Source organism: Pleurodeles waltl, unplaced genomic scaffold, assembly GCF_031143425.1.
Source record: "Pleurodeles waltl isolate 20211129_DDA unplaced genomic scaffold, aPleWal1.hap1.20221129 scaffold_39, whole genome shotgun sequence".
Taxonomy (NCBI): Eukaryota; Metazoa; Chordata; class Amphibia; order Caudata; family Salamandridae; genus Pleurodeles; species Pleurodeles waltl.
In genome coordinates, this window is record NW_027150097.1 from 8339841 (window position 1) to 8366196 (window position 26356).

Genomic DNA, 26356 nt, shown 5'->3' on the forward strand with positions numbered 1-26356 from the left:
CCGTTCAAGTCCTTGTCTCAGAGGCTCTGAGTTGATTGGTATGGAGCCAGGCACCTCCTGATCTGAATCTTGAACTGGCTCCAAATTCTGCATGTCCACACCCCTTGTAGTAGATGATTGAGAATTAGTAGCAGTCACCACCGGCCATGTGCACTGGCTCAAACTTCTGCATGTCCACACTCCATGTAGTCGATGATTGAGAATTAGTAGCAGTCACCACCGGATTCACTGTCAGGATGATCCATCCTCTCTCCTTCATCAGCTTCAGATCCCACTGTTTCCCTGAGCAGGAAGGTCTGGACTTGAAAATACAGAGGACATTAAACAACATTCACTCAGTACATGGCACTCATTTTGGTTTATACGATCAAAATTGAGCCATGAGCGAGGTGTGAATAGTGTCAGGATGGCCTAGTGGTCTAAGGCGCTGCGTTCAGGTCGCAGCCTCCCTTGGAGGTGTGGGTTCAAATCCCACTTCTGACAAGTGTATTTTGCGAGGTGGATACATTTTTGGACTTTTTTTCCCAAGCACCGTATCAAAAACAATGTCAACAGTTTCTGTAAATTATCGATAAGATCTATTTTCCGTTGCGTGCACTAATTGCCTGAAGTTGGCTAAATCGCAGTAAATCGGTAAAGCAGGAAATCACAGCATCTTCAACAAATCGTGATAGAGGGGCCGAGATAAAGGTTTCGACCCTACATATCAAAAGCGCAGCTGTCAATAGTTCAGCAGGTTAACAGTGCAGAAGGTTCAGTGGCACCAGGGTCCCCTGCGTCCCAATCACAGCTGGTTTTTAACTTCTGTATTAAGGGGATGGGAGGGGTGGGGGTTTTGCGTCGTGCACACACAGTGCCTGTTTTGCAGAGAAGTTTGAATAAATACACAAAGAATAATATGGAGTCTTTGGCCACGAGGAACACATTCCCCTACCTTTTAATCTCTCCGATTCCACATCACCGCACCTACCATCCAACTCCAAATCTCGGGGGAGACTAACACTCCCTACCTCCCTTGGTGTGCATCATGGGCGTGCCCATGACGAACACAACATTTCTCCTTAACCAATACAAAACAAACATAGCTGCTCAAAAAAAAGATACTATACTAATCCAGTATACAAGAATAGTACACAACAATAAATACCACATTCAGTCAATCTACCCCGAATCCTTGCAGCCGCGTTGAGCATGGTGGTCGAGGACTCAAACTGTACCGTTCAAGTTCTTGTCTCAAAGGCACTGAGTTGATTGGTATGGAGCCAGGCACCTCCTGATCTGAATCTTGAACTGGCTCCAAATTCTGCATGTCCACACCCCCTGTAGTAGATGATTGAGAATTAGTAGCAGTCACCACCGGCCATATGCACTGGCTCAAAATTCTGCAAGTCCACACCCCATGTAGTAGATGATTGAGAATTAGTAGCAGTCACCACAGGGTCCACTGTCAGGATGATCCATCCTCTCTCCTTCATCAGCTTCAGATCCCACTGTTTCCCTGAGCAGGAAGGTATGGAATTGAAAATACAGAGGACATTAAATAACATTCACTCAGTACATGGCACTCATTTTGGTTTATAAGCTGGAAATTGAGCCATCAGTCTGGTGTCAAGAGTGTCAGGATGGCCGGGTGGTCTAAGGCGCCGCGTTCAGGTCGCAGTCTCCTTTGGAGGCATGGGTTCAAATCCCACTTCTGAGAAGTGTCTTTTGCTAGGTGGATACATTTTTTGACTTTTTTATTCCAAGCACCCGTATCAAAAACAATGTCCACAGTTTCTGTAAATTATCGATAAGATCTATTGTCCGTTGCTTGCACTAATTTCCTGAAGTTGGCTAAATCGCAGTAAATCGGTAAAGCGGGAAATCACAGCATCTTCAACAAATCGTGATAGAGGGGCAGAGATAAAGGTTTTGACCCTACATACCAAGAGCGCAGCTGTCAATAGTTCAGTAGGTTCACAGTGCAGAAGGTTCAGTGGCACCAGGGTCCCCTGCGTCCCAATCACAGCTGGTTTTTAACTTCTGTATTCAGGGCATGGGAGGGGTGTGTTGCATCGTGCACACATGGTGCCTGTTTCGCAGATAAGTTTTAATAAATACACAGAGAATAATATAGAGTCATTGGCCACGAGGAACACCTTCCCTGGCCTTTTATTCTCTCCGGTTCCACGTCACCGCGCCTACCATCCAACTCCAAAACTCGGGGGAGACTAACACTCCCTACCTCCCTTGGTGTGCATCATAGGCGTGCCCATGACGAACACAACATTTCTCCTTAACCAATACAAAACAAACATAGCTGCTCAAAAAAAAGATACTATACTAATCCAGTATACAAGAATAGTACACAACAATAAATAGCACATTCAGTCAATCCACCCCGAATCCTTGCAGCCGCGTTGAGCATGGCGGTCGATGACTCAAACTGTACCGTTCAAGTCCTTGTCTCAGAGGCACTGAGTTGATTGGTATGGAGCCAGGCACCTCCTGATCTGAATCTTGAACTTTCTCCAAATTCTGCATGTCCACACCCCCTGTAGTAGATGATTGAGAATTAGTAGCAGTCACCACCGGCCATATGCACTGGCTCAAAATTCTGCAAGTCCACACCCCATGTAGTAGATGATTGAGAATTAGTAGCAGTCACCACAGGGTCCCCTGTCAGGATGATCCATCCTCTCTCCTTCATCAGCTTCAGATCCCACTGTTTCCCTGAGCAGGAAGGTCTGGAATTGAAAATACAGAGGACATTAAATAACATTCACTCAGTACATGGCACTCATTTTGGTTTATAAGCTGGAAATTGAGCCATCAGTCTGGTGTCAAGAGTGTCAGGATGGCCGGGTGGTCTAAGGTGCTGCATTCAGGTCACAGTCTTCCTTGGAGACGTGGGTTCAAACCCCTCTTCTGACTAGTGTCTTTGTGAGGTGCATACATTTTTGGACTTTTTGTTTCCAAGCACCCTTATCAAAAACAATGTCAACAGTTTCTGTAAATTATCGATAAGATCTATTGTCCGTTGCTTGCACTAATTGCCTGAAGTTGGCTAAATCGCAGTAAATCGGTAAAGCAGGAAATCACAGCATCTTCAACAAACCTTGATAGAAGGGCCGAGATAAAGGTTTCGACTCTACATATCAAGAGCGCAGCTGTCAATAGTTCAGCAGGTTCACAGTGCAGAAGGTTCAGTGGCACCAGGGTCCCCTGCGTCCCAATCACAGCTGGTTTTTAACTTCTGTATTCAGGGCATGGGAGGGGTGTGTTGCATCGTGCACACACGGTGCCTGTTTCGCAGATAAGTTTTAATAAATACACAGAGAATAATATAGAGTCATTGGCCACGAGGAACACCTTCCCTGACCTTTTATTCTCTCCGGTTCCACATCACCGCGCCTACCATCCAACTCCAAAACTGGGGGGAGACTAACACTCCCTACCTCCCTTGGTGTGCATCATAGGCGTGCCCATGACGAACACAACATTTCTCCTTAACCAATACAAAACAAACATAGCTTCTCAAAAAAAAGATACTATACTAATCCAGTATACAAGAATACTACACAACAAGAAATGCCACATTCAGTCAATCCACCCCGAATCCTTGCAGCCGCGTTGAGCATGGCGGTCGAGGACTCAAACTGTACCGTTCAAGTCCTTGTCTCAGAGGCTCTGAGTTGATTGGTATGGAGCCAGGCACCTCCTGATCTGAATCTTGAACTGGCTCCAAATTCTGCATGTCCACACCCCTTGTAGTAGATGATTGAGAATTAGTAGCAGTCACCACCGGCCATGTGCACTGGCTCAAACTTCTGCATGTCCACACTCCATGTAGTCGATGATTGAGAATTAGTAGCAGTCACCACCGGATTCACTGTCAGGATGATCCATCCTCTCTCCTTCATCAGCTTCAGATCCCACTGTTTCCCTGAGCAGGAAGGTCTGGACTTGAAAATACAGAGGACATTAAACAACATTCACTCAGTACATGGCACTCATTTTGGTTTATACGCTCGAAATTGAGAAATGAGGAAGGTGTGAATAGTGTCAGGATGGCCGAGTGGTCTAAGGCGCTGCGTTCAGGTCGCAGCCTCCCTTGGAGGTGTGGGTTCAAATCCCACTTCTGACAGGTGTATTTTGTGAGGTGGATACATTTTTGGACTTTTTTTCCCAAGCACCGTATCAAAAACAATGTCAACAGTTTCTGTAAATTATCGATAAGATCTATTTTCCGTTGCGTGCACTAATTGTCTGAAGTTGGCTAAATCGCAGTAAATCGGTAAAGCAGGAAATCACAGCATCTTCAACAAATCGTGATAGAGGGGCCGAGATAAAGGTTTCGACCCTACATATCAAAAGCGCAGCTGTCAATAGTTCAGCAGGTTAACAGTGCAGAAGGTTCAGTGGCACCAGGGTCCCCTGCGTCCCAATCACAGCTGGTTTTTAACTTCTGTATTAAGGGGATGGGAGGGGTGGGGGTTTTTCGTTGTGCACACACAGTGCCTGTTTTGCAGAGAAGTTTGAATAAATACACAAAGAATAATATGGAGTCTTTGGCCACGAGGAACACCTTCCCCTACCTTTTAATCTCTCCGATTCCACATCATCGCACCTACCATCCAACTCCAAATCTCGGGGGAGACTAACACTCCCTACCTCCCTTGGTGTGCATCATGGGCGTGCCCATGACGAACACAACATTTCTCCTTAACCAATACAAAACAAACATAGCTGCTCAAAAAAAAGATACTATACTAATCCAGTATACAAGAATAGTACACAACAATAAATACCACATTCAGTCAATCTACCCCGAATCCTTGCAGCCGCGTTGAGCATGGCGGTCGAGGACTCAAACTGTACCATTCAAGTTCTTGTCTCAAAGGCACTGAGTTGATTGGTATGGAGCCAGGCACCTCCTGATCTGAATCTTGAACTGGCTCCAAATTCTGCATGTCCACACCCCCTGTAGTAGATGATTGAGAATTAGTAGCAGTCACCACCGGCCATGTGCACTGGCTCAAAATTCAGCATGTCCACACCCCATGTAGTAGATGATTGAGAATTAGTAGCAATCACCACCGGATCCACTGTCAGGATGATCCATCCTCTCTCCTTCATCAGCTTCAGATCCCACTGTTTCCCTGAGCAGGAAGGTCTGGAATTGAAAATACAGAGGATATTAAACAACATTCACTCAGTACATGGCACTCATTTTGGTTTATAAGTTGGAAATTGAGCCATCAGTTCACTGTCAAGAGTGTCAGGATGGCCGAGTGGTCTTAGGCGCTGTGCTCAAGTCACAGTCTCCTTTGGAGACGTGGGTTTGAATCCCGCTTCTGATAAGTGTCTTTTGCGAGGTGGATACATTGTTGGACTTTTTTTTTCCAAGCACCTGTATCAAAAACAATGTCAACAGTTTCTGTAAATTATCGATAAGATCTATTGTCCGTTGCTTGCACTAATTTCCTGAAGTTGGCTAAATCGCAGTAAATCGGTAAATCGGGATATCACAGCATCTTCAACAAATCGTGATAGAGGGGCAGAGATAAAGGTTTCGACCCTACATATCAAGAGCGCAGCTGTCAATAGTTCAGCAGGTTCACAGTGCAGAAGGTTCAGTGGCACCAGGGTCCCCTGCGTCCCAATCACAGCTGGTTTTTAACTTCTGTATTCAGGGCATGGGAGGGGTGTGTTGCATCGTGCACACACGGTGCCTGTTTCGCAGATAAGTTTTAATAAATACACAGAGAATAATATAGAGTCATTGGCCACGAGGAACACCTTCCCTGACCTTTTATTCTCCCCGGTTCCACGTCACCGCGCCTACCATCCAACTCCAAAACTCGGGGGAGACTAACACTCCCTACCTCCCTTGGTGTGCATCATAGGCGTGCCCATGACAAACACAACATTTCTCCTTAACCAATAGAAAACAAACATAGCTGCTCAAAAAAAAGATACTATACTAATCCAGTATACAAGAATAGTACACAACAAGAAATGCCACATTCAGTTAATCCACCCCGTATCCTTGCAGCCGCGTTGAGCATGGCGATCGAGGACTCAAACTGTACCGTTCAAGTCCTTGTCTCAGAGGCACTGAGTTGATTGGTTTGGAGCCAGGCACCTCCTGATCTGAATCTTGGACTGGCTCCAAATTCTGCATGTCCACACCCCTTGTAGTAGATGATTGAGAATTAGTAGCAGTCACCACCGGCCATGTGCACTGGCTCAAACTTCTGCATGTCCACACCCCATGTAGTCGATGATTGAGAATTAGTAGCAGTCACCACCGGATCCACTGTCATGATGATCCATCCTCTCTCCTTCATCAGCTTCAGATCCCACTGTTTCCCGGAGCAGGAAGGTCTGGAATTGAAAATACAGAGGACATTAAATAACATTCACTCAGTACATGGCACTCATTTTGGTTTATAAGCTGAAATTTGAGCCATCTGTCTGGTGTCAAGAGTGTCAGGATGGCCAGGTGGTCTAAGGTGCTGGGTTCAGGTTGCAGTCTCCTTTGGAGACGTGGGTTTGAATCCCACTTCTGACAAGTGTCTTTTGCGAGGTGGATACATTTTTTGACTTTTTTTTTCCAAGCACCCGTATCAAAAACAATGTCAACAGTTTCTGTAAATTATCGATAAGATCTATTGTCCGTTGCTTGCACTAATTTCCTGAAGTTGGCTAAATCGCAGTAAATCGGTAAAGCGGGAAATCACAGCATCTTCAACAAATCGTGATAGAGGGGCAGAGATAAAGGTTTTGACCCTACATATCAAGAGCGCAGCTGTCAATAGTTCAGTAGGTTCACAGTGCAGAAGGTTCAGTGGCACCAGGGTCCCCTGCGTCCCAATCACAGCTGGTTTTTAACTTCTGTATTCAGGGCATGGGAGGGGTGTGTTGCATCGTGCACACATGGTGCCTGTTTCGCAGATAAGTTTTAATAAATACACAGAGAATAATATAGAGTCATTGGCCACTAGGAACACCTTCCCTGGCCTTTTATTCTCTCCGGTTCCACGTCACCGCGCCTACCATCCAACTCCAAAACTCGGGGGAGACTAACACTCCCTACCTCCCTTGGTGTGCATCATAGGCGTGCCCATGACGAACACAACATTTCTCCTTAACCAATACAAAACAAACATAGCTGCTCAAAAAAAAGATACTATACTAATCCAGTATACAAGAATAGTACACAACAAGAAATGCCACATTCAGTCAATCCACCCCGAATCCTTGCAGCCGCGTTGAGCATGGCGGTCGAGGACTCAAACTGTACCGTTCAAGTCCTTGTCTCAGAGGCACTGAGTTGATTGGTATGGAACCAGGCACCTCCTGATCTGAATATTGAACTGGCTCCAAATTCTGCATGTCCACACCCCTTGTAGTAGATGATTGAGAATTAGTAGCAGTCACCACCGGCCATGTGCACCGGCTCAAACTTCTGCATGTCCACACCCCAAGTAGTCGATGATTGAGAATTAGTAGCAGTCACCACCGGATTCACTGTCAGGATGATCCATCCTCTCTCCTTCATCAGCTTCAGATCTCACTGTTTCCCTGAGCAGGAAGGTCTGGAATTGAAAATACAGAGGACATTAAACAACATTCACTCAGTACATGGCACTCATTTTGGTTTATAAGCTGGAAATTGAGCCATCAGTGCAGTGTCAAGAGTGTCAGGATGGCCGAGTGGTCTAAGGCGCTGCGTTCAGGTCGCAGTCTCCCTTGGAGGCGTGGGTTCGAATCCCACTTCTAACAAGTGTCTTTTGCGAGGTGGATACATTTTTGGACTTTTTTTTTCCAAGCACCCTTATCAAAAACAATGTCAACAGTTTCTGTGAATTATCGATAAGATCTATTGTCCGTTGCTTGCACTAATTTCCTGAAGTTGGCTAAATCGCAGTAAATCGGTAAAGCGGGAAATCACAGCATCTTCAACAAATCGTGATAGAGGGGCCGAGATAAAGGTTTCGACCCTACATATCAAAAGCGCAGCTGTCAATAGTTCAGCAGGTTCACAGTGCAGAAGGTTCAGTGGCACCAGGGTCCCCTGCGTCCCAATCACAGCTGGTTTTTAACTTCTGTATTCAGGGGATGGGAGGGGTGGGGGTGTTGCGTTGTGCACACACAGTGCCTGTTTTGCAGAGAAGTTTTAATAAATACACAAAGAATAATATGGAGTCTTTAGCCACGAGGAACACCTTCCCCTACCTTTTATTCTCTCCGATTCCACATCACCGCACCTACCATCCAACTCCAAAACTCGGGGGAGACTAACACTCCCTACCTCCCTTGGTGTGCATCATGGGCGTGCCCATGACGAACACAACATTTCTCCTTAACCAATACAAAACAAACATAGCTGCTCAAAAAAAATATACTATACTAATCCAGTATACAAGAATAGTACACAACAATAAATACCACATTCAGTCAATCCACCCCGAATCCTTGCAGCCGCGTTGAGCATGGCGGTCGAGGACTCAAACTGTACCGTTCAAGTCCTTGTCTCAGAGGCACTGAGTTGATTGGTATGGAGCCAGGCACCTCCTGATCTGAATCTTGAACTGGCTCCAAATTCTGCATGTCCACACCCCCTGTAGTAGATGATTGAGAATTAGTAGCAGTCACCACCGGCCATATGCACTGGCTCAAAATTCTGCAAGTCCACACCCCATGTAGTAGATGATTGAGAATTAGTAGCAGTCACCACAGGGTCCACTGTCAGGATGATCCATCCTCTCTCCTTCATCAGCTTCAGATCCCACTGTTTCCCTGAGCAGGAAGTTCTGGAATTGAAAATACAGAGGACATTAAACAACATTCACTCAGTACATGGCACTCATTTAGGTTTATAAGCTGTAATTTGAGCCATCAGTGCAGTGTCAAGAGTGTCAGGATGGCCAAGTGGTCTAAGGTGCTGCGTTCAGGTCGCAGTCTCCTTTCGAGGCGTGGGTTCGAATCCCACTTCTGACAAGTGTCTTTTGCGAGGTGGATACATTTTTGGACTCTTTTTTTTCCAAGCACCCGTATCAAAAACAATGTCAACAGTTTCTGTAAATTATCGATAAGATCTATTGTCCGTTGCTTGCACTAATTTCCTGAAGTTGGCTAAATCGCAGTAAATCGGTAAAGCGGGAAATCACAGCATCTTCAACAAATCGTGATAGAGGGGCAGAGATAAAGGTTTCGACCCTACATATCAAGAGCGCAGCTGTCAATAGTTCAGCAGGATCACAGTGCAGAAGGTTCAGTGGCACCAGGGTCCCCTGCGTCCCAATCACAGCTGGTTTTTAACTTCTGTATTCAGGGCATGGGAGGGGTGTGTTGCATCGTGCACACACGGTGCCTGTTTCGCAGATAAGTTTTAATAAATACACAGAGAATAATATAGAGTCATTGGCCACGAGGAACACCTTCCCTGACCTTTTATTCTCTCCGGTTCCACGTCACCGTACCTACCATCCAACTCCAAAACTCGGGGGAGACTAGCACTCCCTACCTCCCTGGGTGTGCATCATAGGCGTGCCCATGACGAACACAACATTTCTCCTTAACCAATACAAAACAAACATAGCTGCTCAAAAAAAAGATACTATACTAATCCAGTATACAAGAATAGTACACAACAAGAAATGCCACATTCAGTCAATCCACCCCGAATCCTTGCAGCCGCGTTGAGCATGGCGGTCGAGGACTCAAACTGTACCGTTCAAGTCCTTGTCTCAGAGGCACTGAGTTGATTGGTATGGAGCCAGGCACCTCCTGATCTGAATCTTGAACTGGCTCCAAATTCTGCATGTCCACACCCCTTGTAGTAGATGATTGAGAATTAGTAGCAGTCACCACCGGCCATGTGCACTGGCTCAAACTTCTGCATGTCCACACCCCAAGTAGTCGATGACTGCGAATTAGTAGCAGTCACCACCGGATTCACTGTCAGGATGATCCATCCTCTCTCCTTCATCAGCTTCAGATCCCACTGTTTCCCTGAGCAGGAAGGTCTGGAATTGAAAATACAGAGGACATTAAACAACATTCACTCAGTACATGGCACTCATTTTGGTTTATAACCTGGAAATTGAGCCATCAGTGCAGTGTCAAGAGTGTCAGGATGGCCGAGTGGTCTAAGGCGCTGCGTTCAGGTTGCAGTCTCCTTTGGAGGCGTGGGTTCGAATCCCTCTTCTGACAAGTGTCTTTTGCGAGGTGGATACATTTTTGGACTTTTTTTTTTCCAAGCACCCGTATCAAAAACAATGTCAACAGTTTCTGTAAATTATCGATAAGATCTATTGTCCGTTGCTTGCACTAATTTCCTGAAGTTGGCTAAATCGCAGTAAATCGGTAAAGCGGGAAATCACAGCATCTTTAACAAATCGTGATAGAGGGGCAGAGATAAAGATTTCGACCCTACATATCAAGAGCGCAGCTGTCAATAGTTCAGCAGGTTCACAGTGCAGAAGGTTCAGTGGCACCTGGGTTCTCTGCGTCCCAATCACAGTTGGTTTTTAACTACTGTATTCAGGGCATGGGAGGGGTGTGTTGCATCGTGCACACACGGTGCCTGTTTCGCAGATAAGTTTTAATAAATACACAGAGAATAATATAGAGTCATTGGCCACGAGGAACACCTTCCCTGACCTTTTATTCTCTCCGGTTCCACGTCACCACGCCTACCATCCAACTCCAAAACTCAGGGGAGACTAACACTCCCTACCTCCCTTGGTGTGCATCATAGGCGTGCCCATGACGAACACAACATTTCTCCTTAACCAATACAAAACAAACATAGCTGCTCAAAAAAAAGATACTATACTAATCCAGTATACAAGAATAGTACACAACAAGAAATGCCACATTCAGTCAATCCACCCCGAATCCTTGCAGCCGCGTTGAGCATGGCGGTCGAGGACTCAAACTGTACCGTTCAAGTCCTTGTCTCAGAGGCACTGAGTTGATTGGTATGGAGCCAGGCACCTCCTGATCTGAATCTTGAACTGGCTCCAAATTCTGCATGTCCACACCCCTTGTAGTAGATGATTGAGAATTAGTAGCAGTCACCACCGGCCATGTGCACTGGCTCAAACTTCTGCATGTCCACACCCCAAGTAGTCGATGACTGCGAATTAGTAGCAGTCACCACCGGATTCACTGTCAGGATGATCCATCCTCTCTCCTTCATCAGCTTCAGATCCCACTGTTTCCCTGAGCAGGAAGGTCTGGAATTGAAAATACAGAGGACATTAAACAACATTCACTCAGTACATGGCACTCATTTTGGTTAATAAGCTGGAAATTGAGCCATCAATGCAGTGTCAAGAGTGTCAGGATGGCCGAGTGGTCTAAGGCGCTGCGTTCAGATAGCAGTCTCCTTTGGAGGTGTGGGTTCGAATCCCACTTCTGACAAGTGTCTTTTGCGAGGTGGATACATTTTTGGACTTTTTTTTTTCCAAGCACCCGTATCAAAAACAATGTCAACAGTTTCTGTAAATTATCGATAAGATCTATTGTCCGTTGCTTGCACTAATTTCCTGAAGTTGGCTAAATCGCAGTAAATCGGTAAAGCGGGAAATCACAGCATCTTCAACAAATCGTGATAGAGGGGCAGAGATAAAGGTTTCGACCCTACATATCAAGAGCGCAGCTGTCAATAGTTCAGCAGGTTCACAGTGCAGAAGTTTCAGTGGCACCAGGGTCCCCTGCGTCCCAATCACAGTTGGTTTTTAACTTCTGTATTCAGGGCATGGGAGGGGTGTGTTGCATCGTGCACACACGGTGCCTGTTTCGCAGATAAGTTTTAATAAATACACAGAGAATAATATAGAGTCATTGGCCACGAGGAACACCTTCCCTGACCTTTTATTCTCTCCGGTTCCACGTCACCGCGCCTACCATCCAACTCCAAAACTCAGGGGAGACTAACACTCCCTACCTCCCTTGGTGTGCATCATAGGCGTGCCCATGACGAACACAACATTTCTCCTTAACCAATACAAAACAAACATAGCTGCTCAAAAAAAAGATACTATACTAATCCAGTATACAAGAATAGTACACAACAATAAATACCACATTCAGTCAATCCACCCCGAATCCTTGCAGCCGCGTTGAGCATGGCGGTCGAGGACTCAAACTGTACCGTTCAAGTCCTTGTCTCAGAGGCACTGAGTTGATTGGTATGGAGCCAGGCACCTCCTGATCTGAATCTTGAACTGGCTGCAAATTCTGCATGTCCACACCCCCTGTAGTAGATGATTGAGAATTAGTAGCAGTCACCACCGGCCATATGCACTGGCTCAAAATTCTGCAAGTCCACACCCCATGTAGTAGATGATTGAGAATTAGTAGCAGTCACCACAGGGTCCACTGTCAGGATGATCCATCCTCTCTCCTTCATCAGCTTCAGATCCCACTGTTTCCCTGAGCAGGAAGTTCTGGAATTGAAAATACAGAGGACATTAAACAACATTCACTCAGTACATGGCACTCATTTTGGTTTATAAGCTGTAATTTGAGCCATCAGTGCAGTGTCAAGAGTGTCAGGATGGCCAAGTGGTCTAAGGTGCTGCTTTCAGGTCGCAGTCTCCTTTCGAGGCGTGGGTTCGAATCCCACTTCTGACAAGTGTCTTTTGCGAGGTGGATACATTTTTGGACTCTTTTTTTTCCAAGCACCCGTATCAAAAACAATGTCAACAGTTTCTGTAAATTATCGATAAGATCTATTGTCCGTTGCTTGCACTAATTTCCTGAAGTTGGCTAAATCGCAGTAAATCGGTAAAGCGGGAAATCACAGCATCTTCAACAAATCGTGATAGAGGGGCAGAGATAAAGGTTTCGACCCTACATATCAAGAGCGCAGCTGTCAATAGTTCAGCAGGATCACAGTGCAGAAGGTTCAGTGGCACCAGGGTCCCCTGCGTCCCAATCACAGCTGGTTTTTAACTTCTGTATTCAGGGCATGGGAGGGGTGTGTTGCATCGTGCACACACGGTGCCTGTTTCGCAGATAAGTTTTAATAAATACACAGAGAATAATATAGAGTCATTGGCCACGAGGAACACCTTCCCTGACCTTTTATTCTCTCCGGTTCCACGTCACCGTACCTACCATCCAACTCCAAAACTCGGGGGAGACTAGCACTCCCTACCTCCCTGGGTGTGCATCATAGGCGTGCCCATGACGAACACAACATTTCTCCTTAACCAATACAAAACAAACATAGCTGCTCAAAAAAAAGATACTATACTAATCCAGTATACAAGAATAGTACACAACAAGAAATGCCACATTCAGTCAATCCACCCCGAATCCTTGCAGCCGCGTTGAGCATGGCGGTCGAGGACTCAAACTGTACCGTTCAAGTCCTTGTCTCAGAGGCACTGAGTTGATTGGTATGGAGCCAGGCACCTCCTGATCTGAATCTTGAACTGGCTCCAAATTCTGCATGTCCACACCCCTTGTAGTAGATGATTGAGAATTAGTAGCAGTCACCACCGGCCATGTGCACTGGCTCAAACTTCTGCATGTCCACACCCCAAGTAGTCGATGACTGCGAATTAGTAGCAGTCACCACCGGATTCACTGTCAGGATGATCCATCCTCTCTCCTTCATCAGCTTCAGATCCCACTGTTTCCCTGAGCAGGAAGGTCTGGAATTGAAAATACAGAGGACATTAAACAACATTCACTCAGTACATGGCACTCATTTTGGTTTATAACCTGGAAATTGAGCCATCAGTGCAGTGTCAAGAGTGTCAGGATGGCCGAGTGGTCTAAGGCGCTGCGTTCAGGTAGCAGTCTCCTTTGGAGGCGTGGGTTCGAATCCCACTTCTGACAAGTGTCTTTTGCGAGGTGGATACATTTTTGGACTTTTTTTTTTCCAAGCACCCGTATCAAAAACAATGTCAACAGTTTCTGTAAATTATCGATAAGATCTATTGTCCGTTGCTTGCACTAATTTCCTGAAGTTGGCTAAATCGCAGTAAATCGGTAAAGCGGGAAATCACAGCATCTTCAACAAATCGTGATAGAGGGGCAGAGATAAAGGTTTCGACCCTACATATCAAGAGCGCAGCTGTCAATAGTTCAGCAGGTTCACAGTGCAGAAGTTTCAGTGGCACCAGGGTCCCCTGCGTCCCAATCACAGTTGGTTTTTAACTTCTGTATTCAGGGCATGGGAGGGGTGTGTTGCATCGTGCACACACGGTGCCTGTTTCGCAGATAAGTTTTAATAAATACACAGAGAATAATATAGAGTCATTGGCCACGAGGAACACCTTCCCTGACCTTTTATTCTCTCCGGTTCCACGTCACCGCGCCTACCATCCAACTCCAAAACTCAGGGGAGACTAACACTCCCTACCTCCCTTGGTGTGCATCATAGGCGTGCCCATGACGAACACAACATTTCTCCTTAACCAATACAAAACAAACATAGCTGCTCAAAAAAAAGATACTATACTAATCCAGTATACAAGAATAGTACACAACAATAAATACCACAATCAGTCAATCCACCCCGAATCCTTGCAGCCGCGTTGAGCATGGCGGTCGAGGACTCAAACTGTACCGTTCAAGTCCTTGTCTCAGAGGCACTGAGTTGATTGGTATGGAGCCAGGCACCTCCTGATCTGAATCTTGAACTGGCTCCAAATTCTGCATGTCCACACCCCCTGTAGTAGATGATTGAGAATTAGTAGCAGTCACCACCGGCCATATGCACTGGCTCAAAATTCTGCAAGTCCACACCCCATGTAGTAGATGATTGAGAATTAGTAGCAGTCACCACAGGGTCCACTGTCAGGATGATCCATCCTCTCTCCTTCATCAGCTTCAGATCCCACTGTTTCCCTGAGCAGGAAGGTCTGGAATTGAAAATACAGAGTACATTAAATAACATTCACTCAGTACATGGCACTCATTTTGGTTTATAAGCTGGAAATTGAGCCATCAGTCTGGTGTCAAGAGTGTCAGGATGGCCGGGTGGTCCAAGGTGCTCCATTCAGGTCACAGTCTCCCTTGGAGATGTGGGTTCAAACCCCTCTTCTGACAAGTGTCTTTTGCGAGCTGGATACATTTTTGGACTTTTTTTTTCCAAGCACCCTTATCAAAAACAATGTCAACAGTTTCTGTAAATTATCGATAAGATCTATTGTCCGTTGCTTGCACTAATTGCCTGAAGTTGGCTAAATCGCAGTAAATCGGTAAAGCAGGAAATCACAGCATCTTCAACAAATCGTGATAGAGGGGCCGAGATAAAGGTTTCGACCCTACATATCAAAAGCACAGCTGTCAATAGTTCAGCAGGTTCACAGTGCAGAAGGTTCAGTGGCACCAGGGTCCCCTGCGTCCCAATCACAGCTGGTTTTTAACTTCTGTATTCAGGGCACGGCAGGGGTGTGTTGCATCGTGCACACACAGTGCCTGTTTCGCAAATAAGTTTTAATAAATACACAGAGAATAATATAGAGTCATTGGCCACGAGGAACACCTTCCATGACCTTTTATTCTCTCCGGTTCCACGTCACCGCGCCTACCATCCAACTCCAAAACTTGGGGGAGACTAACACTCCCTACCTCCCTTGGTGTGCATCATAGGCGTGCCCATGACAAACACAACATTTCTCCTTAACCAATACAAAACAAACATAGCTGCTCAAAAAAAAGATACTATACTAAACCAGTATACAAGAATAGTACACAACAAGAAATGCCACATTCAGTCAATCCACCCTGAATCCTTGCAGCCGCGTTGAGCATGGCAGTCGAGGACTCAATCTGTACCGTTCAAGTCCTTGTCTCAGAGGCACTGAGTTGATTGGTATGGAGCCAGGCACCTCCTGATCTGAATCTTGAACTGGCTCCAAATTCTGCATGTCCACACCCCCTGTAGTAGATGATTGAGAATTAGTAGCAGTCACCACCGGCCATGTGCACTGGCTCAAAATTCAGCATGTCCCACCCCATGTAGTAGATGATTGAGAATTAGTAGCAGTCACCACCGGATCCACTGTCAGGATGATCCATCCTCTCTCCTTCATCAGCTTCAGATCCCACTGTTTCCCTGAGCAGGAAGGTCTGGAATTGAAAATACAGAGGACATTAAACAACATTCACTCAGTGCATGGCACTCATTTTGGTTTATAAGCTGGAAATTGAGCCATCAGTGCAGTGTCACAAGTGTCAGGATGGCCGAGTGGTCTAAGGCACTGCGTTCAGGTTGCAGTCTCATTTGGAGGCGTGGGTTCGAATCCCGCTTCTGACAAGTGTCTTTTGCGAGGTGGATACATTTTTTGACTTTTTTTTTCCAAGCACCCGTATCAAAAACAATGTCAATAGTTTCTGTAAATTATCGATAAGATCTATTGTCCGTTGCTTGCACTAATTTCCTGAAGTTGGCTAAATCGCAGTAAATCGGTAAAGCGGGAAATCACAGCATCTTCAACAAATCGTGATAGAGGAGGAGAGATAAAGGTTTTGACCCTACATATCAAGAGCGCAGCTGTCAATAGTTCAGCAGGTTCACAGTGCAGAAGGTTCAGTGGCACCAGGGTCCCCTGCGTCCCAATCACAGCTGGTTTTTAACTTCTGTATTCAGGGGATGGGAGGGGTGGGGGTGTTGCGTTGAACACACACAGTGCCTGTTTTACAGAAGGGTTTTAATAAATACACAAAGAATAATATGGAGTCGTTAGCCATGAGGAACACCTTCCCCTACCTTTTATTCTCTCCGATTCCACATCACCGCACCTACCATCCAACTCCAAAACTCGTGGGAGACTAACACTCCCTACCTCCCTTGGTGTGCATCATGGGCGTGCCCATGACGAACACAACATTTCTCCTTAACCAATACAAAACAAACATAGCTGCTCAAAAAAAAGATAATATACTAATCCAGTATACAAGAATAGTACACAACAATAAATACCACATTCAGTCAATCCACCCCGAATCCTTGCAGCCGCGTTGAGCATGGCGGTCGAGGACTCAAACTGTACCGTTCAAGTCCTTGTCTCAGAGGCACTGAGTTGATTGGTATGGAGCCAGGCACCTCCTGATCTGAATCTTGAACTGGCTCCAAATTCTGCATGTCCACACCCCCTGTAGTAGATGATTGAGAATTAGTAGCAGTCACCACCGGCCATATGCACTGGCTCAAAATTCTGCAAGTCCACACCCCATGTAGTAGATGATTGAGAATTAGTAGCAGTCACCACAGGGTCCACTGTCAGGATGATCCATCCTCTCTCCTTCATCAGCTTCAGATCCCACTGTTTCCCTGAGCAGGAAGGTCTGGAAATGAAAATACAGAGGACATTAAATAACATTCACTCAGTACATGGCACTCAGTTTGGTTTATAAGCTGGAAATTGAGCCGTCAGTCTAGTGTCAGGATGGCCGGGTGGTCTAAGGTGCTGCATTCAGGTCACAGTCTCCCTTGGAGACGTGGGTTCAAACCCCTCTTCTGACAAGTGTCTTTGCGAGGTGGATACATTTTTTGACTTTTTTTTCCAAGCACCCTTATCAAAAACAATGTCAACAGTTTCTGTAAATTATCGATAAGATCTATTGTCCGTTGGTTGCACTAATTGCCTGAAGTTGGCTAAATCGCAGTAAATCGGTAAAGCAGGAAATCACAGCATCTTCAACACATCGTGATAGAGGGGCCGAGATAAAGGTTTCGACCCTACATATCAAAAGCACAGCTGTCCATAGTTCAGCAGGTTCACAGTGCAGAAGGTTCAGTGGCACCAGGGTCGCCTGCGTCCCAATCACAGCTGGTTTTTAACTTCTGTATTCTGGGCTTGGGAGGGGTGTGTTGCATCGTGCACACACAGTGCCTGTTTCGCAAATAAGTTTTAATAAATACACAGAGAATAATATAGAGTCATTGGCCACGAGGAACACCTTCCCTGACCTTTTATTCTCTCCAGTTCCACGTCACCGCGCCTACCATCCAACTCCAAAACTCGGGGGAGACTAACACTCCCTACCTCCCTTGGTGTGCATCATAGGCGTGCCCATGACGAACACAACATTTCTCCTTAACCAATACAAAACAAACATAGCTGCTAAAAAAAAAGATACTATACTAAACCAGTATACAAGAATAGTACACAACAAGAAATGCCACATTCAGTCAATACACCCCGAATCCTTGCAGCCGCGTTGAGCATGGCGGTCGAGGACTCAAACTGTACCGTTCAAGTCCTTGTCTCAGAGGCACTGAGTTGATTGGTATGGAGCCAGGCACCTCCTGATCTGAATCTTGAACTGGCTCCAAATTCTGCATGTCCACACCCCCTGTAGTAGATGATTGAGAATTAGTAGCAGTCACCACCGGCCATGTGCACTGGCTCAAAATTCAGCATGTCCACACCCCATGTAGTAGATGATTGAGAATTAGTAGCAGTCACCACCGGATCCACTGTCAGGATGATCCATCCTCTCCTTCATCAGCTTCAGATCCCACTGTTTCCCTGAGCAGGAAGGTCTGGAATTGAAAATACAGAGGACATTAAATAACATTCACTCAGTACATGGCACTCATTTTGGTTTATACGCTCGAAATTGAGCCATGAGCAAAGTGTGAAGAGTGTCAGGATGGCCGAGTGGTCTAAGGTGCTGCGTTCAGGTCGCGGCCTCCCTTGGAGGTGTGGGTTCAAATCCCACTTCTGACAAGTGTATTTTGCGAGGTGGATACATTTTTGGACTTTTTTTTCCCAAGCACCGTATCAAAAACAATGTCAACAGTTTCTGGAAATTATCGATAAGATCTATTTTCCGTTGCTTGCACTAATTGCCTGAAGTTGGCTAAATCGCAGTAAATCGGTAAAGCAGGAAATCACAGCATCTTCAACAAATCGTGATAGAGGGGCCGAGATAAAGGTTTCGACCCTACATATCAAAAGCACAGCTGTCCATAGTTCAGCAGGTTCACAGTGCAGAAGGTTCAGTGGCACCAGGGTCCCCTGCGTCCCAATCACAGCTGGTTTTTAACTTCTGTATTCTGGGCATGGGAGGGGTGTGTTGCATCGTGCACACACAGTGCCTGTTTCGCAAATAAGTTTTAATAAATACACAGAGAATAATATAGAGTCATTGGCCACGAGGAACACCTTCCCTGACCTTTTATTCTCTCCGGTTCCACGTCACCGCGCCTACCATCCAACTCCAAAACTCGGGGGAGACTAACACTCCCTACCTCCCTTGGTGTGCATCATAGGCGTGCCCATGACGAACACAACATTTCTCCTTAACCAATACAAAACAAACATAGCTGCTAAAAAAAAAGATACTATACTAAACCAGTATACAAGAATAGTACACAACAAGAAATGCCACATTCAGTCAATACACCCCGAATCCTTGCAGCCGCGTTGAGCATGGCGGTCGAGGACTCAAACTGTACCGTTCAAGTCCTTGTCTCAGAGGCACTGAGTTGATTGGTATGGAGCCAGGCACCTCCTGATCTGAATCTTGAACTGGCTCCAAATTCTGCATGTCCACACCCCTTTTAGTAGATGATTGAGAATTAGTAGCAGTCACCACCGGCCATGTGCACTGGCTCAAAATTCAGCATGTCCACACCCCATGTAGTAGATGATTGAGAATTAGTAGCAGTCACCACCGGATCCACTGTCAGGATGATCCATCCTCTCTCCTTCATCAGCTTCAGATCCCACTGTTTCCCTGAGCAGGAAGGTCTGGAATTGAAAATACAGAGGACATTAAACAACATTCACTCAGTACATGGCACTCATTTTGGTTTATAAGCTGGAAATTGAGCCATCAGTGCAGTGTCACAAGTGTCAGGATGGCCGAGTGGTCTAAGGCGCTGCGTTCAGGTCGCAGTCTCCCTTGGAGGCGTGGGTTCGAATCCCACTTCTAACAAGTGTCTTTTGCGAGGTGGATACATTTTTGGACTTTTTTTTTCCAAGCACCCTTATCAAAAACAATGTCAACAGTTTCTGTGAATTATCGATAAGATCTATTGTCCGTTGCTTGCACTAATTTCCTGAAGTTGGCTAAATCGCAGTAAATCGGTAAAGCGGGAAATCACAGCATCTTCAACAAATCGTGATAGAGGGGCCGAGATAAAGGTTTCGACCCTACATATCAAAAGCGCAGCTGTCAATAGTTCAGCAGGTTCACAGTGCAGAAGGTTCAGTGGCACCAGGGTCCCCTGCGTCCCAATCACAGCTGGTTTTTAACTTCTGTATTCAGGGGATGGGAGGGGTGGGGGTGTTGCGTTGTGCACACACAGTGCCTGTTTTGCAGAGAAGTTTTAATAAATACACAAAGAATAATATGGAGTCTTTAGCCACGAGGAACACCTTCCCCTACCTTTTATTCTCTCCGATTCCACATCACCGCACCTACCATCCAACTCCAAAACTCGGGGGAGACTAACACTCCCTACCTCCCTTGGTGTGCATCATGGGCGTGCCCATGACGAACACAACATTTCTCCTTAACCAATACAAAACAAACATAGCTGCTCAAAAAAAATATACTATACTAATCCAGTATACAAGAATAGTACACAACAATAAATACCACATTCAGTCAATCCACCCCGAATCCTTGCAGCCGCGTTTAGCATGGCGGTCGAGGACTCAAACTGTACCGTTCAAGTCCTTGTCTCAGAGGCACTGAGTTGATTGGTATGGAGCCAGGCACCTCCTGATCTGAATCTTGAACTGGCTCCAAATTCTGCATGTCCACACCCCCTGTAGTAGATGATTGAGAATTAGTAGCAGTCACCACCGGCCATATGCACTGGCTCAAAATTCTGCAAGTCCACACCCCATGTAGTAGATGATTGAGAATTAGTAGCAGTCACCACAGGGTCCACTGTCAGGATGATCCATCCTCTCTCCTTCATCAGCTTCAGATCCCACTGTTTCCCTGAGCAGGAAGTTCTGGAATTGAAAATACAGAGGACATTAAACAACATTCACTCAGTACATGGCACTCATTTTGGTTTATAAGCTGTAATTTGAGCCATCAGTGCAGTGTCAAGAGTGTCAGGATGGCCAAGTGGTCTAAGGTGCTGCGTTCAGGTCGCAGTCTCCTTTCGAGGCGTGGGTTCGAATCCCACTTCTGACAAGTGTCTTTTGCGAGGTGGATACATTTTTGGACTCTTTTTTTTCCAAGCACCCGTATCAAAAACAATGTCAACAGTTTCTGTAAATTATCGATAAGATCTATTCTCCGTTGCTTGCACTAATTTCCTGAAGTTGGCTAAATCGCAGTAAATCGGTAAAGCGGGAAATCACAGCATCTTCAACAAATCGTGATAGAGGGGCAGAGATAAAGGTTTCGACCCTACATATCAAGAGCGCAGCTGTCAATAGTTCAGCAGGATCACAGTGCAGAAGGTTCAGTGGCACCAGGGTCCCCTGCGTCCCAATCACAGCTGGTTTTTAACTTCTGTATTCAGGGCATGGGAGGGGTGTGTTGCATCGTGCACACACGGTGCCTGTTTCGCAGATAAGTTTTAATAAATACACAGAGAATAATATAGAGTCATTGGCCACGAGGAACACCTTCCCTGACCTTTTATTCTCTCCGGTTCCACGTCACCGTACCTACCATCCAACTCCAAAACTCGGGGGAGACTAGCACTCCCTACCTCCCTGGGTGTGCATCATAGGCGTGCCCATGACGAACACAACATTTCTCCTTAACCAATACAAAACAAACATAGCTGCTCAAAAAAAAGATACTATACTAATCCAGTATACAAGAATAGTACACAACAAGAAATGCCACATTCAGTCAATCCACCCCGAATCCTTGCAGCCGCGTTGAGCATGGCGGTCGAGGACTCAAACTGTACCGTTCAAGTCCTTGTCTCAGAGGCACTGAGTTGATTGGTATGGAGCCAGGCACCTCCTGATCTGAATCTTGAACTGGCTCCAAATTCTGCATGTCCACACCCCTTGTAGTAGATGATTGAGAATTAGTAGCAGTCACCACCGGCCATGTGCACTGGCTCAAACTTCTGCATGTCCACACCCCAAGTAGTCGATGACTGCGAATTAGTAGCAGTCACCACCGGATTCACTGTCAGGATGATCCATCCTCTCTCCTTCATCAGCTTCAGATCCCACTGTTTCCCTGAGCAGGAAGGTCTGGAATTGAAAATACAGAGGACATTAAACAACATTCACTCAGTACATGGCACTCATTTTGGTTTATAACCTGGAAATTGAGCCATCAGTGCAGTGTCAAGAGTGTCAGGATGGCCGAGTGGTCTAAGGCGCTGCGTTCAGGTTGCAGTCTCCTTTGGAGGTGTGGGTTCGAATCCCTCTTCTGACAAGTGTCTTTTGCGAGGTGGATACATTTTTGGACTTTTTTTTTTCCAAGCACCCGTATCAAAAACAATGTCAACAGTTTCTGTAAATTATCGATAAGATCTATTGTCCGTTGCTTGCACTAATTTCCTGAAGTTGGCTAAATCGCAGTAAATCGGTAAAGCGGGAAATCACAGCATCTTTAACAAATCATGATAGAGGGGCAGAGATAAAGATTTCGACCCTACATATCAAGAGCGCAGCTGTCAATAGTTCAGCAGGTTCACAGTGCAGAAGGTTCAGTGGCACCTGGGTTCTCTGCGTCCCAATCACAGTTGGTTTTTAACTACTGTATTCAGGGCATGGGAGGGGTTTGTTGCATCGTGCACACACGGTGCCTGTTTCGCAGATAAGTTTTAATAAATACACAGAGAATAATATAGAGTCATTGGCCACGAGGAACACCTTCCCTGACCTTTTATTCTCTCCGGTTCCACGTCACCACGCCTACCATCCAACTCCAAAACTCAGGGGAGACTAACACTCCCTACCTCCCTTGGTGTGCATCATAGGCGTGCCCATGACGAACACAACATTTCTCCTTAACCAATACAAAACAAACATAGCTGCTCAAAAAAAAGATACTATACTAATCCAGTATACAAGAATAGTACACAACAAGAAATGCCACATTCAGTCAATCCACCCCGAATCCTTGCAGCCGCGTTGAGCATGGCGGTCGAGGACTCAAACTGTACCGTTCAAGTCCTTCTCTCAGAGGCACTGAGTTGATTGGTATGGAGCCAGGCACCTCCTGATCTGAATCTTGAACTGGCTCCAAATTCTGCATGTCCACACCCCTTGTAGTAGATGATTGAGAATTAGTAGCAGTCACCACCGGCCATGTGCACTGGCTCAAACTTCTGCATGTCCACACCCCAAGTAGTCGATGACTGCGAATTAGTAGCAGTCACCACCGGATTCACTGTCAGGATGATCCATCCTCTCTCCTTCATCAGCTTCAGATCCCACTGTTTCCCTGAGCAGGAAGGTCTGGAATTGAAAATACAGAGGACATTAAACAACATTCACTCAGTACATGGCACTCATTTTGGTTAATAAGCTGGAAATTGAGCCATCAGTGCAGTGTCAAGAGTGTCAGGATGGCCGAGTGGTCTAAGGCGCTGCGTTCAGATAGCAGTCTCCTTTGGAGGCGTGGGTTCGAATCCCTCTTCTGACAAGTGTCTTTTGCGAGGTGGATACATTTTTGGACTTTTTTTTTTCCAAGCACCCGTATCAAAAACAATGTCAACAGTTTCTGTAAATTATCGATAAGATCTATTGTCCGTTGCTTGCACTAATTTCCTGAAGTTGGCTAAATCGCAGTAAATCGGTAAAGCGGGAAATCACAGCATCTTCAACAAATCGTGATAGAGGGGCAGAGATAAAGGTTTCGACCCTACATATCAAGAGCGCAGCTGTCAATAGTTCAGCAGGTTCACAGTGCAGAAGTTTCAGTGGCACCAGGGTCCCCTGCGTCCCAATCACAGTTGGTTTTTAACTTCTGTATTCAGGGCATGGGAGGGGTGTGTTGCATCGTGCACACACGGTGCCTGTTTCGCAGATACGTTTTAATAAATACACAGAGAATAATATAGAGTCATTGGCCACGAGGAACACCTTCCCTGACCTTTTATTCTCTCCGGTTCCACGTCACCGCGCCTACCATCCAACTCCAAAACTCAGGGGAGACTAACACTCCCTACCTCCCTTGGTGTGCATCATAGGCGTGCCCATGACGAACACAACATTTCTCCTTAACCAATACAAAACAAACATAGCTGCTCAAAAAAAAGATACTATACTAATCCAGTATACAAGAATAGTACACAACAATAAATACCACATTCAGTCAATCCACCCCGAATCCTTGCAGCCGCGTTGAGCATGGCGGTCGAGGACTCAAACTGTACCGTTCAAGTCCTTGTCTCAGAGGCACTGAGTTGATTGGTATGGAGCCAGGCACCTCCTGATCTGAATCTTGAACTGGCTCCAAATTCTGCATGTCCACACCCCCTGTAGTAGATGATTGAGAATTAGTAGCAGTCACCACCGGCCATATGCACTGGCTCAAAATTCTGCAAGTCCACACCCCATGTAGTGGATGATTGAGAATTAGTAGCAGTCACCACAGGGTCCACTGTCAGGATGATCCATCCTCTCTCCTTCATCAGCTTCAGATCCCACTGTTTCCCTGAGCAGGAAGGTCTGGAATTGAAATACAGAGGACATTAAACAACATTCACTCAGTACATGGCACTCATTTTGGTTTATACGCTCGAAATTGAGCCATGAGGGAGGTGTGAAGAGTGTCAGGATGGCCGAGTGGTCTAAGGCGCAGCGTTCAATTCGCAGCCTCCCTTGGAGGTGTGGGTTCAAATCCCTCTTCTGACAAGTGTCTTTTGCGAGCTGGATACATTTTTGGACTTTTTTTTCCCAAACACTGTATCAAAAACATTGTCAACAGTTTCTGTAAATTATCGATAAGATCTATTGTCCGTTGCTTGCACTAATTGCCTGAAGTTGGCTAAATCGCAGTAAATCGGTAAAGCAGGAAATCACAGCATCTTCAACAAATCGTGATAGAGGGGCCGAGATAAAGGTTTCGACCCTACATATTAAAAGCACAGCTGTCAATAGTTCAGCAGGTTCACAGTGCAGAAGGTTCAGTGGCACCAGGGTCCCCTGCGTCCCAATCACAGCTGGTTTTTAACTTCTGTATTCAGGGCACGGCAGGGGTGTGTTGCATCGTGCACACACAGTGCCTGTTTCGCAAATAAGTTTTAATAAATACACAGAGAATAATATAGAGTCATTGGCCACGAGGAACACCTTCCATGACCTTTTATTCTCTCCGGTTCCACGTCACCGCGCCTACCATCCAACTCCAAAACTTGGGGGAGACTAACACTCCCTACCTCCCTTGGTGTGCATCATAGGCGTGCCCATGACGAACACAACATTTCTCCTTAACCAATACAAAACAAACATAGCTGCTCAAAAAAAAGATACTATACTAAACCAGTATACAAGAATAGTACACAACAAGAAATGCCACATTCAGTCAATCCACCCTGAATCCTTGCAGCCGCGTAGAGCATGGCAGTCGAGGACTCAATCTGTACCGTTCAAGTCCTTGTCTCAGAGGCACTGAGTTGATTGGTATGGAGCCAGGCACCTCCTGATCTGAATCTTGAACTGGCTCCAAATTCTGCATGTCCACACCCCCTGTAGTAGATGATTGAGAATTAGTAGCAGTCACCACCGGCCATGTGCACTGGCTCAAAATTCAGCATGTCCCACCCCATGTAGTAGATGATTGAGAATTAGTAGCAGTCACCACCGGATCCACTGTCAGGATGATCCATCCTCTCTCCTTCATCAGCTTCAGATCTCACTGTTTCCCTGAGCAGGAAGGTCTGGAATTGAAAATACAGAGGACATTAAACAACATTCACTCAGTGCATGGCACTCATTTTGGTTTATAAGCTGGAAATTGAGCCATCAGTGCAGTGTCACAAGTGTCAGGATGGCCGAGTGGTCTAAGGCACTGCGTTCAGGTTGCAGTCTCATTTGGAGGCGTGGGTTAGAATCCCGCTTCTGACAAGTGTCTTTTGCGAGGTGGATACATTTTTGGACTTTTTTTTTCCAAGCACCCGTATCAAAAACAATGTCAATAGTTTCTGTAAATTATCGATAAGATCTATTGTCCGTTGCTTGCACTAATTTCCTGAAGTTGGCTAAATCGCAGTAAATCGGTAAAGCGGGAAATCACAGCATCTTCAACAAATCGTGATAGAGGAGCAGAGATAAAGGTTTTGACCCTACATATCAAGAGCGCAGCTGTCAATAGTTCAGCAGGTTCACAGTGCAGAAGGTTCAGTGGCACCAGGGTCCCCTGCGTCCCAATCACAGCTGGTTTTTAACTTCTGTATTCAGGGGATGGGAGGGGTGGGGGTGTTGCGTTGTGCACACACAGT

The 26356-nt window shown here is 45.9% G+C and overlaps 6 non-coding genes across 6 annotated transcripts; all 6 read left to right on the forward strand.

Moving 5' to 3' along the window:
* The first annotated feature begins 400 nt into the window (after positions 1-400).
* On the forward strand, positions 401-483 carry TRNAL-CAG (transfer RNA leucine (anticodon CAG)). Its single transcript has one exon. It is a non-coding gene; the product is annotated as a tRNA-Leu (tRNA).
* Positions 484-4043: 3560 nt separating this feature from the next.
* Positions 4044-4126, forward strand: TRNAL-CAG (transfer RNA leucine (anticodon CAG)). The gene has a single exon. It is a non-coding gene; the product is annotated as a tRNA-Leu (tRNA).
* A 3561-nt stretch (positions 4127-7687) lies between these two features.
* TRNAL-CAG (transfer RNA leucine (anticodon CAG)) lies at positions 7688-7770 on the forward strand. Its single transcript has one exon. It is a non-coding gene; the product is annotated as a tRNA-Leu (tRNA).
* A 3565-nt stretch (positions 7771-11335) lies between these two features.
* TRNAL-CAG (transfer RNA leucine (anticodon CAG)) lies at positions 11336-11418 on the forward strand. The gene has a single exon. It is a non-coding gene; the product is annotated as a tRNA-Leu (tRNA).
* A 2347-nt stretch (positions 11419-13765) lies between these two features.
* TRNAL-CAG (transfer RNA leucine (anticodon CAG)) lies at positions 13766-13848 on the forward strand. Its single transcript has one exon. It is a non-coding gene; the product is annotated as a tRNA-Leu (tRNA).
* Positions 13849-19825: 5977 nt separating this feature from the next.
* On the forward strand, positions 19826-19908 carry TRNAL-CAG (transfer RNA leucine (anticodon CAG)). The gene has a single exon. It is a non-coding gene; the product is annotated as a tRNA-Leu (tRNA).
* The last annotated feature ends 6448 nt before the right edge of the window (positions 19909-26356 follow it).